Raw genomic sequence first — 17,420 nt, 5'->3', positions numbered from 1 at the left:
AGTAGAGGTTTTGAGGGGAGAGCTAGCTAGCATCTCAATCCTTTTCTTGAAACGTCTCCCTCTTGTTTCGTCCCTAATGATTACAAAATGACTACTGTATCACTAAGCACTATCTTTACATTTAAGGCAGGATTTAGTGCCAGCCATGCCTGTTCATTTCATTACAAATGCAAGTATTTTCCCAGAAGTTCCCTAGCAAACTTACCCTTATATCTCATTGGCCTTAATGAGGTCATCCTTATCTGTGAATCTGAGAAAGCAGGAAACAGCATTGTCATGACTGGCTTAAGCTAGGTATGATTTATCAGTAGACGTATTGCTATCCTGAAAGAACTGGAGAAGGAAAGAGAAAGAAATATTGGATGTTGGATAGATAACTAGCAGGTTCTAGCACTGAGGCAACTACCAGTGTCTTCTGCAGAAAGCGTGACTGCCCTGCACATAACCCACAGACTTTCCTGACAATTGGCTGCTTTCCAGCCTTTCTATAGCTGATTTAAAAAAAAAAATTTGGTCATTGGCAGAGCCTCTGGGCACTTAAGTGTTAACTTCATAGACATAGAAAAGCAATTATTTTTACAGCAACATTTTAAGTCCTAAGATTGACTTATAGGTGTCAGGAAAAAGGGAGAGTAGTCTTATCTTTACCTAGTGAAGACATACTTGATCTGCTTCACAATTGAGTCAGGTAAAGATACTTATTGAGTTCAGTTCAGTTCAGTCGCTTAGTCGTGTCCGACTCTTTGCGACCCCATGAATTGCAGCACGCCAGGCCTCCCTGTCCATCACCAACTCCCGGAGTCTATCCAAACCCATGTCCATCGAGTCAGTGATGCCATCCAACCATCTCATCCTCTGTCGTCCCCTTCTCCTCTTGCCCCCAATCCTACCCAGCATTAGGGTCTTCTCCAATGAGTCAACCCTTCGCATGAGGTGGCCAAAGTATTGGAGTTTCAGCTTCAACATCAGTCCTTCCAATGTGAAGACAGTCAAATAGTCTCTCTTCCCTGGATACTCAAACTAATTCCCTATGGGGCTTGACATTTTTTTGGTTCATGAAACAAATGGATAAGTTTTCAAAAGAATTTCCTGCTTTGGCCAGTCTGGCTGAGAAAGATTCTTGAGTCTGTAGCACACCCTAAGATTTGAGTGGTTAAGCATGAACTCCGTAATTGAGCAGGTTCTGTGGAAGAAAGGCCTGGAAAGGGTATTTGGCTTGGGAGAGGATTGGAAGAGAGAGGTCTGGTTCAGAGGATAGTACTCAGCTGAAGGAAGGAAATATGGCATCAGAGGAGAATTAATAGGCTGATTCATGTTGATGTATAACAGAAGCCAACACATTGTAAAGCAATTATCCTCCAATTAAAGAAAAAAAAAGTCAAATAAAATATAGCATATATGGGGGGGGAAATAGGCACTCCATTGAATAATACTTCTTATATTAATTAGTAAAGATTGGCTAAATTATGCTATAATGACAGATAAGCCCCAAATCTCAAAGGCTTTATACAACAAAAGTTTATTTCTCTCTCATGCCAACCCCTTTATGGGCCAAGGCATTTCTCTAGGATAGTTGTCCTCTGCACGGGGACTGAATTGTCCAGGCTGCTTCTATCTTTTGGACCTTCCATCTCAACTTAGAGCCTACTCCACGATTGCCTCAGTAGGGCAAGAAAAAGCCTGGAGAATCACACACGGGCGAGTCACTGTCTCAGCCTGGAAATGGTGTGCGCCATCACAACTAGTCACATGGCCCTGTTCGACTTAAAAGAACACAAAAACAGAAGTGCAACCTTCCACAGGCCTGGATTACAAAAGGAAGCAGCTACTGGGAGATAGGGTGATGTCTATTCTAATTTGGAGAACTTCTCTTAGGGAACTGTTCTGTGCCAAGTTGTCCCTCAGTTTAGAATTTCTTCCCAGAAGGGGTTTGGGGCAGCTTTATGGTTGGAAGAGTTGTCAGGGACTTATTTTGAAACTGCATTTCCATAGCCAGAGACAGTTATATAGATCTAATATTTATTCTGGGCAACTCTGGAGGATGCTGGTGAGAGCTGTGAGTGAGCCAAATCCCCCTGGCCCACCTCTTTCCCTCTCCTGTGTCTTGTCACTCACAGGGCCCGAGCTGAGGCAGTGAGCATGTACACATTGGGTACCATTCAAACCCCCTCAAAGGGCGTGTCACCCATGGGCCCTCCTGGGCAGGGAGGCCCAGGGAAGCTGTGCAGGCCACCCACGAGACGCTGGCTCTCACAGCAGTCACCTCAGTCTGTGCTGGTACCTCTTTTCAACTTCTGTTTCTTCCAACATCAGTTCCACACGTTGCCATCCCAGTAAATGCATCTTCTCAGAAAAGGCCACCGGAAAAGGGCAATCAATAGATTAGATGACGGCTGCGACTCTTGGAGCTCATCTCCTGCTAGGAGTGGGTCTGTGCGTGTGTGTCGGAAAGAGCAGGAGAGCAGAGAGCAGCACTTAGGCAGTTTTCTCAGCAGGAAAAGCCGGCTGAGCACTCAGCCCAATCAATGAGCTGGGAGGAGGGCAGACAGGAAGCCGTGCAGCCGGATGATTCACGGCCCCTCCACCCTCAGAGGCTCTTTTCAGTCCAGGGGCCTAAAACAGCCTCACTGGTGGTGTCTTGGCCGTTTTCTGACCCTGCCAGATTGGGTCACCAGACGTTGGTGCTTTGCGTTGTCCTCTCGTGGCTCAGTCTGCCTTGCACACAGAACTGTGATATTTGATGGGTCTACCTAAGGGAAACAAAGACCAAATAAATGCGTCCTTTGTGTTCCTTTTGTACTAGTCCCCAAGTAAGCAGATCTTCCTTCTTCCTCTATGTTCACTCACCCAGGGCAAGCCTCTCTGGTTATCATGCCCGGTCTTGGAAATTTCTCCTTAAATGTTCCTGTCTTCATGCTTACTTCCGCAGCACATATGCTAAAATTGGAAGGATACAGAGAAAATTAGCATGGCCTCTGGACAAGGATGACATACAAATTCGTGAAGTCCTCTGAATTTTTTCAGTTAAGGGATACACAAAACATTTAGATGTTAAAATATGGTATCAAAAGTAGTAATCATGAGGGGAAGAGAGTACAAATCAGAGTATTTTAAATGCTTTTGAAATTAAAATCAGAGTATTTTAAATGCTTTTGAAATTAGGAGTTCAGCAACTTAAAAACAATCACATGTATGTGTGTGTGTATGTGTGTGTGTATATATATAGAGAGAGAGACAGAGAGACTGCTATACAAAAAACCTCATGGTAATCGTAACCTAAAAATCTGTAATAAATATACACACACAAAAGAAAAAGGAATCTAAATACAACACTAAAAATAGTCACTAAACCACAGGAGAAGAGAATAAATGTTCCTGCCTCAGTTTCATTCCCTGAGCGAAATCTCTGTTATTCTGAAACCTATTCTGGCAAATGGATAATAATTAACAAGTTTTATCCCCTATCAGTTAATGAATTATTCAACACAATTAATTTTAATTCTACAAATATATTTGTCTATCTATTTATCTACATTCCCCCTTTACTCAATAACATTTTTTAAGTAAAATATTATATGTAAAATATTCTGTTGGTGCCCTAGGGAATTTGGGGAAAAAGAAAGTGATTAAACAGAGCTAGTAAAAAGTATCCAAGCGTTTCTGGGCAGGATGCCAACAGTGACCATTCTAGGAAGTGACTTGTAAGCTGCCATTGTGTTAGCCAGACTACCCAAAGCTGTCTACAGACAAAATGTGACCCTATCAACCTTCTTCCTCTGAAGCTCAGGGGAAGACACAGCTCCATTTTTTTCTGAAACTTTTTGTCCATAATGAGGAGTTGCATTTTAAAGCTGGATTCTGGAATTTCATTAACTTTCAAAACACTAATCAGGCCTAAAGATTAATTCTGTTGGGAAAAAATAGAGAAAAGGATGAAAAAAACTTTATCTAAGACAATTATATAGGAGCAGGTAGTATTAACCATTCACAGTATTAGTAACACAGATGCAAATGACCTCAAAACACAAGAACTTGTTTGATAAAGCAGAGTCAGTATACTGTGAATAAAAAGTAATTCAAAAGAATCTTCAGATTAGATGTGGAAAAGATGAAAAAAAGCAATGAATATATATATTATGTATATACACATTATATATATATGTATATATATATAATATATATATAGCTATTAACATTTACTAAGGAAAAAAGAACTCATTTAATACATTTTTCTCAAAAGCTGTTATGAAGCCAGTGATGCATCTTCTGTTGACAGCATCTCAGAACTGAGGGAACATGGTACTTCTGTCATCAATATGTGTTAACACACTGGTCCTGGCTCTAAAACTGCAGCCATTTCCAAGTCAGACAAGGGAAAATAAATCAATATGGCCTGAGGAAATTTTGCAGGCAGAAATATTTACTATGACCACTAAGCTGAATAGCTGATTTTAATAGGATTATCTCAGGGCAAAGAATACACTTTATGATTTAAAAAAAACAAGTAAATTGTAGCACTGTGGAATCTTTGAGTTCAAAAGACCTGAGGAGGGTTTTCTTCCTAGTTCCAGTATTGCTTCTATTAAGCCCCTAAGTGTTGTAATAATGTCTACATAAATATTGGTTGCCAGAATATTCAGGTCAAGTTGTAATTCAGTTCAGAAGAAATAATAAGACCCAAACTCTCTTTGTCATTTATAATGAAGCTTGACTGTGAATCACAGAAAGCTAAAACAATAGCAGTTTAATGAAGGCAGATATGAAATTTCCATGTTATTCTGACAACTGGGGTACATAAAGTCCTCAGAGGACCAGGATTCCGCTACATTTTCCTTATAACTCAAGTTGGTGGCTAGAGCTCCAGCCATCACATCTGCATTCCAGGTAGCAGGATGGAAGGCAGACAAAGATGAGAGTAGCAAAGAGCACATTATAGCTTTTGCTTAAAGAACATTCCCAGCAGTTGCCAAAAGATATTTCAACATATGTCTGTCTTTTCACCAGACTTTATTCACATGGTTATGCTGAACTTTAAGGGAATAAGAGAAATATTTTTATTTGGGGTGGAGAGGTGGCTAGAGCACAGCTAAAAAGGGAAGACTGAACAGTGAGGGGGAGATAACATTTTCTGCAAACCTCTTTGCCAGCTCTTAAAATTGGTGGTTTGTTTGGTAATCGAAAAAGTCAGTTAAAGCAGGAAATCACAAAAAAGAGACTTACACATTAATGATATTTACTGTAAGTGTTCCTTACAACTTCTATCAGATTCATCACTTTCTTTAACTACAAGCCTGCTAATGACAGTCAGTCTTGTATTTTTCTAAGTAGCTATCACTTTGGCTTCTTCTTTTCTTTAAATTTATTTGACTGTGCTAGGTCTTAGTTGTGGCATCCCTAGCTCCCTGACCAGGGACGGAACCTGGGCCCCCTGCATTGAGTGGGCAGAGTCTTAACCACTGGACTACCAGGGAAGTACCCACTTTGGCTTCTTGAAAGAGAAGCAGAAAGCTTCCAGACTGGCGAGCTTGGAGGGGCATGGAAGCTCCATGCTCTTTTCCCATACTTTGTCCTGTACATCTCCTCCATCTGACCATTTCTGAGTTATATCCTTTTATTAAAAACCTGCAATCAAGTCTTTTACGACTGATTCATGTAGCTTAAAAAACACCACAAATATCGTCAGTACCTCTGGTTGCAGAAGAGCCAAAGGTGACTGACTGAAGGGTTTATGTCTCATTTCATTTGTCTGATTGGAAAACTATGCTGTAAGAACAAAGATCACCAGGACAAGGTAAATAGCTGGACAGCAGTTTCTTGATCCTGAACAGCTGCAGCGTCAATGACAGTCACTCTTTCTGACCCAATGGGTGGTACATGCCATCAGAAACCTTACAGGAGACAATAGCCAAAAGCAAGATTTGATTGTGAAGATGGAGAAACAGGGGCTGGCAAATGCATCCCTACTTTTAATAAAATAAGTTTTGAGGTTGAAGAAAAGGGCAAGAAGTGATTTCTGAAATTTCCTAGTGACATACCTTAGCTGTGAATGACCCTTCCATCCAAATATCTGCATTTTGGGAATCTGTTGCATGGAGTTTTTCCATCTGTAATATGTGAAATTACCCACTCCAGTATTCTGGCCTGGAGAATTCCATGGCAAAGAGTCAGACACGACTGAGCAACTTTCACTTTCACAAGGGTTTGAAGATTGATAAATACAGATGAAGAAATATATGGATATTTTATATAATAGAATTAGATGCTTATAGTCTAAAAAGTGAAAGCAGATGAGTATTTTGTTGTTTCTTTGCTTTAAAACTGTAACTGTCTGGTTTGCCTTCATCTCCATGGATACAAAGTATGTTTAAGTAATATATTGTACTCATTATGGCAGAAATAACAAAGTCTTCTCTTTGAGGGGAAAAAAGAGAGAGAAGCAGGAACTTAAAGACCTTAACCCTCTGAAGACTTGATCCTTTGTTGCTGTTGTTCAGTTGCTAAGTTGTGTCCAACTCTGTGACCCCATGAACTGCAACACGCCAGCCTTCCCTGTCCTTCACTGTCTCCTGGAGTTTGCTCAACTTCATGTCCCTTGAGTCGGTGATGCCTTCGAACCATCTCATCCTCTGTCGCCCTCTTCTTTTTTTGCTTTCAATCTTTCCCAGCATCAGGGTCTTTTCCAATGAGTCAGTTCTTCGCATCAGATGGCCAAAGTATTGGAGCTTCACTTTCAGCATTAGTCCTTCCAATGAATATTCAGGGTTGATTGCCTTTAGGATTGACAGGTTTGATCTCCTTGCAGTCCAAGGGACTCTCAAGGGTCTTCTCCAGCACCACAGTATGAAAGCATCAATTCTTTGGTGCTCAGCATTCTTTATGGTCCAACTCTCGCATCCATTCATGACTACTGGAAAAACCATAGCTTTGACCATATGGACCTTTGTTGGCAAAGTAATGTCTCTGCTTTTTAATACACTGTCTAGGTTTGTCATAGCTTTTCCTCCAAGGAGCAAGCATCTTTTAATTTTATAGCTGCAGTCACTGTCCACAGTGATTTTGGAGTCCAAAGAAATAAAGTCTGTCACCATTTCCATTTTTTTCTCCCTATTTGCCATGAGGTAATGGGATCAGATACCACGATCTTAATTTTTTGAATGTTGAATTTTAAGCCAGCTTTTTCACTCTCCTCTTTCACCTTCATCAAGAGGCTCTTTCATTCCTCTTTGCTTTCTGCCTCTAGGGTGGTGTCATCTGCATATGTGAAGTTATTGATATTTCCCCTGGCAATCTTGATTCCTATTTGTCATTCATCCACCCTGGCTTTTCGCATGATATATTCTGCATAGAAGTTAAATAAGTGGGGTGACAATATACAGCCTTGACATACTCCTTTCCGAATTTGAGCCAGTCCATTGTTCCATGTCTGGTATGGCTGAGTAATATATATATATACGTATACATATATATATATATATGTATACATATATATATATATATACACATACACATATATTCAGATATATGGATAAAAAAATGTGAGATATATATATATATGTAATCACATCTTCTTTATCCATTCATCTATTGACAGACACTTAGGTTGCTTCCATAACTTGCATCTTGTAAATAATGCTACTATGAACATTGGGGTACAGGTATCTTTTTGAATTAGTGGTGTTTTTTTCAGATATACCCAGGAGTAAATTGCTGTGTCATATGTTAGTCCTAGTTTTAGTTTTTTTGAGAAATCCTCATATTGTTTCCACAATGGTTATACCAATTTACATTCCTACCAACAATGTGTAAGGGTTCTCTTTTCTCCACATCTTCATCAACATTTGATATTTATGTGTGTGTTTGTTTGTTTGCTTTTTGTTTTTTGATGTTAACCATTCTGACAGGGAACAGTGACTTTTTTGAGGCAAACCTACTTAGAGGCAATACATGAAAGAAAAGTCAAACTTTAAGTATGATACCTCCATACAATGAAATACTAACACTAAAAAGGACTTAAGAGATCATTTCAATTATTAAAGTCAAGTGAGTATTAAGGGCATAACTCTCTCATTTATCCTCCTTTATGAATTTGAAATTTTCCATATAGAAAGTTTTTTTGAAAGAAGTTGTCTGTTACCTGTAGTTATGAACTCCTCTTGGGCCACTCACTCCTTTGAGAATTTAATGAAAGCTCGAGGCCTTCTCCATAGAAAATTTAGATAGCCCCATTCATGAAAATCTTGCCTATCATGTATCATAGATCCTGCAAGAATCCCTGGCTTCTAGTCCTTCCTCTTTAATTTACAAATGAGGCAACTAACTTCCAGGAGGTGAGAGGATTTGCCCAAGGTGGTGGAAGGAGTCTGTGATGACGAGCTGCTGTCTGTCTCTCTGGCAGCACAGTCACAGATCCTCTAAGCAGATGGGGGCACATCCCAGAACAGAACTCAGTGCATGGCCAGCATCCCCCAGAGGTGCTGTGGGGTGTTTTATCCATCTCTTCTTCCTGACTCCGTTATTTCTATAAAGGAAATTCCCATTGACCTAGGCACCCAGGTGTGAAATCCTGGGCCCTTTTCCCCTTCCTCTTCCTCACCCTCTGTGGCAGTCACCGAGTCCTCTGACTCCTGCTCTGCACCAGCCCTCCTCTCAGACCCCCTTTGCCTTTCCTCCCATCATCTCTCGTCACAGCTCTGCCTGCACTGTGGCAGCTATCTCTTAACTCGCATGTCTCAAGCCTCAACTCAACCAGTTTAACCTCCCCCAAGCCTACCTCACACCATGTTTCTGCCCTGCTCAGAAACTGCTTGTGATCCATTTCCCAGTGAGTCTCCTGAGGCCCAAAAGGTGACATGTCAAAACCGAGGCCACACGGCTGGTGGATGGAACTCTGGAACTCCAGAACCCAGGCCTGGTTGTTTCCAATGTGATGCCCTTTAAGGGTCAACCCTGGCTAAGTGGTATCAGGACCAACTGGGGAGTCTGATGAAAATGCAGATTTATGAGACCCTTCCCCAGATGACTCAGCCAGAATCTCCTGGGAATATGTGTTTTCAATAAGCTCTGAAGATATTTCCAAGAGTTAGTTGTATGTGGGAATTACTTCACTGTAGGAAAATATGTAGTATTAGATAACCAATACTACATCTAATACTAATAGATGTAGCATTATATAACCAATACATTGATTTAAAAACCTATTCATCAGTTCAATTCAGTCGCTCAGTCATGTCCGACTCTTTGTGACCCCATGGACTGTAGCACGCCAGGCCTCCCTGTCTATCACCAACTCCCGGAGTTTACTCAAACTCATGTTCATTGAGTCGGTGATGCCATTCAACCATCTCATCCTCTGTCATCCCCTTCTCCTCCTGCCTTCAATCTTTCCTAGCATCAGAGTCTTTTCAAATGAGTCAGCTCTTCGCATCAGGTGGCCAAAGTACTGGAGTTTCAGCTTCAACATCAGTCTTTCCAATGAATATTTAGGACTGATTTCCTTTAGGATGGACTGGTTGGATCTCCTTGCAGTCCAAGGGACTCTCAAGAGTCTTCTCCAACACCACAATTCAAATGCATCAATTCTTCAGTGCTCAGCTTTCTTTATAGTCCAACTGTCACATCCATACATGACTCCTGGAAAAAACATTGCCTTGATTAGATGGACCTTTGTTGGCAAAGTAATGTCTCTGCTTTTAAATATGTTGTCTAGGTTGGTCATAACTTTCCTTCTAAGGAGTAAGCGTCTTTTAATTTCATGGTTGCAATCACCATCAGCAGTGATTTTGGAGCCCCCCAAAATAAAACCTGACACTGTTGCCACTGTTTCCCCATCTATTTGCTATGAAGTGATGGGACCAGATGCCATGATCTTAGTTTTGTGAATGTTAAGCTTTAAGCCAACTTTTTCACTCTCCTCTTTCACTTTCATCAAGAGGCTCTTTAGTTCTTCTTCACTTTCTGCCATAAAGGTGGTGTCATCCGCATATCTGAGGTTATTGATATTTCTTCTGGCAATCTTGATTCCAGCTTGTGTTTCTTCCAGCCCAGCGTTTCTCATGATGTACTCTACATAGAAGTTATTAATTTATTGATTATCTAACACAGCACATATTAGTAATTGTTCAGACATCATTGCTACTTTCATTTATCATAAGCATTGTTGAAATAAATAGCCTGCTTGTGACTGCAAATCCGGAAGAATAGAAAAGGTCGCCACTGGCTGGTGTTCCTTCGTTTGAAAGGTTAGTGACATGGCTGCAACTGCTTGGAAATGTTTATTCTTCATCCAGTTATACTTAGCAAAGGCACAGAGCAGCAGCTGACGTTTCATTGCCATCTCTGCCAAACTGCTGAATCCACGTGTGGATCGTGAGCTTTGTCACTTAGTACAATTCCCTGTGAATCAGAGCCAGAGTCCCTGAACCTCTTTCCTCAGAGACTTTCATAGCCAGACTCATCTTTCCCTTTCTACAGCTTTCAGACCCTTCAAAGGAAGGACAAGCTATTTATCACAATACACAGATCCTACACAGACCATGGATTCCAAGCCTAAAATGTTCAAGACCTCAAAGGAACCTCACGGGTTCAGGAAGACTAAGATAAGCAATATGTGGGCAAACTGCAGAGACTGGGTGAGTTGAAAGGGAGACATACACCAGTGGGCTGAGCTCTTCGGCTGAGAGCAAATGTCTCCAGACATGTTTGGCGAGGCATGGGTTAAAGATGCAGGCTGGTGGAGCCCAGCCAGACTGAACACCCCTTTAGGTGCTTCATATAATCTAGGTCTCCTGGGCATGACCAAGGTCCCTGAAACTTCCTCTCTCAATGCCAGACCTCTCTCCTCACACCTAGAAGACTAGGCTGTCTGTGAAAGAAGAGTAGGTATCCAGAAGGGCCCAGTCTGCCAACAGAGAGTTAAGCTAATCAACTCAACCATAGACTACAAAGGGCATGAGGGAGCATTCTGAGGTGAGAGAAATGTTCTACACTTTGATCAAGGTGGTGGTTACACAGATATATCCATTAGTAAAAATTCATGGAATGATACACTCAAAAGGTGTAAATGTTATTGCCAATATAAATCGTACTTCAATAAAACTGACTTTAAAATCATACATTAACTAAGCACAATTTAATTGTTTAAGGTTAGAAAGTATAGAGAAAAGATATATAGAAGGTTAAGAGTGAAGCAAAGGGTTATAATAAAATAAAATAATGAAAAAGGGCTATACTTTCTTATAAACTACAGTTTATAGCAACTTCAACATATTTTGAATGTGTCAAATAACTATTAGAAAGACATACTAATCTAGAGATTTGTCATTATTTATACTTCTTTATTTTCTGACTTTCTTGTTTATAGTCTGTCTTGCTCACTAAATTTTCAGCTCCATTAGGACAGCGACCATAGTTGTTTTTTCCCCTGAAATATCATCTGTCACTTACTTTATTTATATAATACCTGAGGCACAATCAAAGTTCAATAAATATTGGGTGGTACCATATGAAACTGCAGCTTTCATAGATAAAAGAACAGTTCAATATTAGCAGTTTCATCTGGTTCAGTCTAATACTTGTTGAACAGATGAGATTTCTCCCATAAGCTATTGATTTCTAAAGAAGTCACAGAAACACACTCCCAGTATTGTAAAATTATTTCTACCAATGTTATAAAACTTGTTTTTTTTTTAACACTTCTGACTTGTTTCACCCAGAATTTTCATAGACTATAAGAGACCTCCAAGAATTCCTTCTTGTTTATCATTACACCAGTGTCTCATATTGCTGGAGTTTTAGAAGTTTATCTTAACACAAATTCCACTGTTTCTAATGGCAACATAAGTCTATTTTCTCTCATTTTATCATGCCTGAGATTGGAAAGCTGGTTGCCATTCTATAGTTGCTATTGAATTCATCAGGGAAGTATCTATTACAAGCCAAGACTGTGGTAGGAGCTATCAGGCATATAAAAATGAATAAGGCACAATGTTTACTATCAGGAACTCACAGTTAAATAGAAAGTTAATATTTGACACAAATTCATCTTTCTAGGAAGAAGGAGAAAGAAGGTGATAAGTTCCATGAATGAGGCATTAAGTGTTACAGGATATCCTTATGGAAGAACATAGGATGTAGGACCCTACATCACAGAAAATATGAAATCCATATATGATAAAAATAGGGGTGTGTTTAAATGTGTCCATGCACACCTTGAGAAAAAATAGAATGCTTTTATAATTTAGGATCAGAGTGGGTCTTCCCAAGGAAGGCAAAACAAAACCCAAAATTATTAAAGAGAAAAAAAATAGCATAAAAACTTAAAATTTCTTTACAATGAAAGACATCATAAAGTTCAGAGACAAGTGACAATTCTTTGACACAGCAGTTTCATTTCTAGGAATCTATAAATATACTTCACAGATATCTGGAAAACATTACTTGCTTAAATGTTGCTTATAATTATAAAATACCTGGAAACCACTCAAGTATTCAGCATAAACTGTGGAGCATCCACACAGTAGACTATTGGGCGATTGGCAGAATGAAGAAGACCCCTATGTATGGATATGGAGTGATCACCAGCAGAGCTACAGTGTAAATTAAGAGAAAGACTAAGGTCAGAACATTTTTTTTTAATAGTTTGCTATGTTTTATGTAAGAAAAGGAGTGAAAAGACTATAGAAACAATTTTGCTTATGTTTACAAAATGAAGACCAGGAAAGGAGTTTCCTACAGGGGTTGGGGAGGAACAAACTGGAGGATAGAGGTGGGGATGAGACTTTTCTCACCCTTTCTGAATAGTTTTTACCTTTCTGAATAGTTTTGACTTTTGAATCTTATAAAATATAGTATCTATTAAATCTTAAATTAGAAAGATAAATGACATTCTAGGGAAACTACATAAAGGATTAACAGTCATGGTATGGACTGACTGCTTGTATCATGGAATGTTGAGAATTGTATGTTTTTGTCCCCCATGATTCACAGGTTGAAATCTTAACCCTTAATGTGATAGGTATCAGGGAGGTAGGTCATGAAGTTGGAGTTATGGCACTGTTGTTGCTCAGTCACTAAGTCATGTTCTATCTCTCCGACCCCATGAACTGCATCACGCCAGGCTTCCCTGTCCTTCACTATCTCCCAGAGTTTGCTCAAACCCATGTCCATTGATTCGATGATGCCATCCAACCATCTCATCCTCTGTTGGCCCTTCTCTTCCTGCCCTCAATCTTTCCCAGCATCAGGATCTTCTCCAGTGAGTCGGCTCTTTGCATCAGGTGGCCAAAGTATTGGAGCTTCAGCTTCAGCATCAGACCTTCCAATGAATATTCAGGGTTGATTTCCTGTAAGATTGACTGGTTTGATCTCCTTGCTGTTCAAGGGTCTCTCAAGAGTATTCTCCAGTGCCACAGTTCAAGAGCATCAGTTCTTCAGTGGTCAGCCTACTTTATTGTCCAACTCTCACAACCGTACGTGACTTCCTTGTTGGCTGAGTGGTAAAGAATCTGCCTGCAATGCAGGAGACCAGGACTCAATCCTTGCTGTTGGGAAGATTCCCCTGGAGAAGGAAATTGCTACCTGCTCCAGTATTCTTGCCTGGAGAATTCCATGGATGGAGGAGCCTGGAGGGCTACAGACCATTGGGCCACAAAGTGTTGGATACGAGTGAGTGACTAACATGATGGCGTTAGTGCCCTTATAGGGAGAGACACTGGAGCTTGTGTGTGTGCTCCCCTCCCCCACACCCCTCTCTCTCTGTCATGTGAGGACACAATGAGAAGTCAGCCATTTGCAAACCAGGAAGCAGATCTCATCAGACACCAGACCGGCCAGTACCTTGATCCTGAACTTCCAAGACTGTAAGAACTAAATCTATTTCTCACTGCCACTGTATAGTCATAAAGGATTTGATTAAGGTCATACCTGAACGGTGTAGTGGTTTTCTCCACTTTCTTCAATTTCAGTCTGAATTTGGCAATAAGGAGTTCATGATCTAAGCCAAGTCAGCTCCTGGTCTTGTTTTTGCTGACTGTATAGAACTGCAAAGAATATAACCAATCTGATTTCGATGTTGGCCATCTGGTGATGTCCATGTGTAGAGTCTTCTTTTGTGTTGTTGGAAGAGGGTGTTTGCTATGACCAGTGCATTCTCTTGGCAGAACTCTATTAGCCTTTGCCCTGCTTCATTCTGTACTCCAAGGCCAAATTTGCCTGTTACTCCAGGTGTTTCTTGACTTCCTACTTTTGCATTCCAGTCCCCTATAATGAAAAGGACATGTTTGGGGGGGTGTTAGTTCTAGAAGGTCTTGTAGGTCTTCATAGAACCGTTCAACCTCAGCTTCTTCAGCGTTACTGGTCGAGGCATAGACTTGGATTACTGTGATATTGAATGCTTTGCCTTGGAAACGAACAGAGAGCATTCTGTGGTTTTTGAGGTTGCATCTAAGTACTGCATTTCAGACTCTTTTGTTGACCACGATATCTACTCCATTTCTTCTAAGGGATTCCTGCCCACAGTAGTAGATATAATGGTCATCTGAGTTAAATTCACCCATTCCAGTCCATTTTATTTTGCTGGTTCCTAGAATGTCAACATGCACTCTTGTCATCTCCTGTTTGACCTCTTCCAATTTGCCTTGATTCATGGACCTAACATTCCAGGTTCCTATGCAATATTGCTCTTTACAGCATTGAACCTTGCCTCTATCACCAGTCCCATCCACAACTGGGTGGTGTTTTTGTTTTGGCTCCATCCCTTCCTTCTTTCTGGATTTATTTCTCCACTGATCTCCAGTAGCATATTGAGCACCTACTGACCTGAGGAGTTCATCTTTCAGTGTCCTGTCTTTTTGCCTTTTCATACTGTTCATGGGGTTTTCAAGGCAAGAATACTGAGGTGGTTTGCCATTCCCCTCTCCAGTGAGAAATAGATTTAAGGGCCTAGATCTGGCAGACAGAGTGCCTGATGAACTATGAATGGAGGTTCGTGACATTGTACAGGAGACAGGAATCAAGACCATCCCCAAGAAAAAGAAATGCAAAACAGTAAAATGGCTGTCTGAGGAGGGCTTACAAATAGCTGTGAAAAGAAGGGAAGCAAAAAGCAAAGGAGAAAAGGAAAGATATACACATTTGAATGCAGAGTTCCAAAGAATAGCAAGGGGAGATAAGAAAGCCTTCCTCAGCAATCAATGCAAAGAAATAGAGGAAAACAATAGAATGGGAAAGACTAGAGATCTCTTCAAGAAAATTAGAGATACCAAGGGAATATTTCATGCAAAGATGGGCTCAATAGAGGACAGAAATGGTATGGACCTAACAGAAGCAGAAGATATTAAGAAGAGGTGGCAAGAATACACAGAAGAACCATACAAAAAAGATCTTCATGACCCAGATAATCATGATGGTGTGATCACTCACCTAGAGCCAGACACCCTGGAATGTGAAGTCAAGTGGGCCTTAGAAAGCATCACTGTGAACAAAGCTAGTGGAGATGATGGAATTCCAGTTGAGCTATTTCAAATCCTGAAAGATGATGCTGTGAAAGTGCTGCACTCAATATGCCAGCAAATATGGAAAAGTCAGCAGTGGCCACAGGACTGGAAAAGGTCAGTTTTCATTCCAATCCCAAAGAAAGACAATGCCAAAGAATGCTCAAACTACCGCACAAGTGGACTCATCTCACATGCTAGTAAAGTAATGCTTAAAATTCTCCAAGCCAGGCTTCAGCAATACGTGAGCCGTGAACTTCCAGATGTTCAAGCTGGTTTTAGACAAGGCAGAGGAACCAGAGATCCAATTGCCAACATCCACTGGATCATCGAAAAAGCACTCTTGCTTTATTGACTATGCCAAAGCCTTTGACTGTGTGGATCACAATAAACTGTGGAAAATTCTTCAAGAAATGGGAATACTAGCCCACCTGACCTGCCTCTGGAGAAACCTGTATGCAGGTCAGGAAGCAACAGTTAGAACTGGACATGGAACCACACACTGGTTCCAAATAGGAAAAGGAGTACATTAAGGCTGTATATTGTCACCCTGCTTATTTAACTTATATGCAGAGTACATCATGAGAAACAGTGGGCTGGAAGAAACACAAGCTGGAATCAAGACTGCTGGGAGAAATATCAATAACCTCAGATATGCAGATGACACCACCCTTATGGCAGAAAGTGAAGAACTAAAGAGCCTCTTGATGAAAGTGAAAGAGGGGAGTGAAAAAGTTGGCTTAAAGCTCAACATTCAGAAAACTAAGATCATGGCATCCAGTCCCATCCCTTCATGACAAATAGATGGGGAAACAATGAAAACAGTGAGAGACTATTTTGGGGGGCTCCAAAATCACTGCAGATGGGGACTGCAGCCATGAAATTAAAAGATGCTTGCTCCTTGGAAGAAAAGTTATGACCAACCTAGATAGCATATTAAAAAGCAGAGACATTACTTTGCCAACAAAGGTCCGTCTAGTCAAGGCTATGGTTTTTCCAGTGGTCATGTATGGATGTGAGAGTTGGACTATAAAGAAAGCTGAGTGCTGAAGAATTGATGCTTTTGAACTGTGGTGTTGGAGAAGACTCTTGAGAGTCCCTTGGACTGCAAGAAGATCCAACCAGTCCATCCTAAAGGAAATCTGTCCTGAATATTCATTGGAAGGACTGATGTTCAAGCTGAAACTCCAATACTTTGACCACCTGATGCAAAGAGCTGACTCACTGGAAGAGACTCTGATGCTGGGAAGGATTCGGGGCAGGAGGAGAAGGGGTCGACAGAGGATGAGATGGCTGGATGGCATCACCAACTCAATGGACATGGGTTTGGGTGTACTCCGGGAGTTGGTGATGGACAAGGAGGCCTGGCGTACTGCGGTTCATGGGGTCGCAAAGAGTTGGACACGACTGAGCAACTGAACTGAACTGAACTGAAGAACTAAATACCTGTTGTTTAAGCCACTTCATCTTACAGCAGCTTGAACTGACTAAGAGAAGCCATGACAAATAGTATGAAGTATTAGTCGCTCTTTGCGACTCCATGGACTGTAGTCCTCAAGGCTCCTTTGTTCATGGGATTCTCCAGTCAAGAATACTGGAGTGGGTTCCCATTCCCTTCTCCAAAATAGTATAAAAAGTTCACACAAATCAATAAATTTCAATCTGGTAGTAAAACTAGCAAAGAGCACTCAGAGAAAAATACTGTCCTCTACTGTTTATCTCCTCTACTCTCGGCATGCTACACCTCATATTTCTGATCACCAATGTGTAGTAATTTTTTTCTACACCAAGCAATCCTACAACACCAGCTGATTGTCATACAGTATAACTCAATCCTGACACTGTCTACCTAAAGGTAGCATCAGATCCCAAAGGGTAAGTGTTCACTTCCACAATACTGCCCCCTGCCACATTCACACACACTTCAGATGC

General features: G+C 40.8%; 1 long non-coding RNA gene and 1 other non-coding gene across 2 annotated transcripts; one reads left to right on the top strand and one right to left on the bottom strand.

The window, feature by feature from the left end:
* Positions 1-2,005: 2,005 nt before the first annotated feature.
* Positions 2,006-13,753, bottom strand: LOC145512202 (uncharacterized). The gene is made up of 4 exons (XR_014058388.1): positions 13,576-13,753; positions 12,468-12,584; positions 2,848-2,937; positions 2,006-2,750 (listed from the first exon to the last, which is right to left on the bottom strand). It is a non-coding gene; the product is annotated as an uncharacterized LOC145512202 (long non-coding RNA).
* On the top strand, positions 2,914-3,020 carry LOC145515912 (U6 spliceosomal RNA). Its single transcript, XR_014061119.1, has one exon. It is a non-coding gene; the product is annotated as a U6 spliceosomal RNA (small nuclear RNA).
* Positions 13,754-17,420: the final 3,667 nt, after the last annotated feature.

The sequence above is a fragment of the Giraffa tippelskirchi genome, chromosome 7 (assembly GCF_054371585.1).
Source record: "Giraffa tippelskirchi isolate mGirTip1 chromosome 7, T2T-mGirTip1v1.2.pri, whole genome shotgun sequence".
Taxonomy (NCBI): Eukaryota; Metazoa; Chordata; class Mammalia; order Artiodactyla; family Giraffidae; genus Giraffa; species Giraffa tippelskirchi.
The sequence above is the reverse complement of the archived record's forward strand: the minus strand, read 5'-3'. Positions and strand labels throughout refer to the sequence as shown.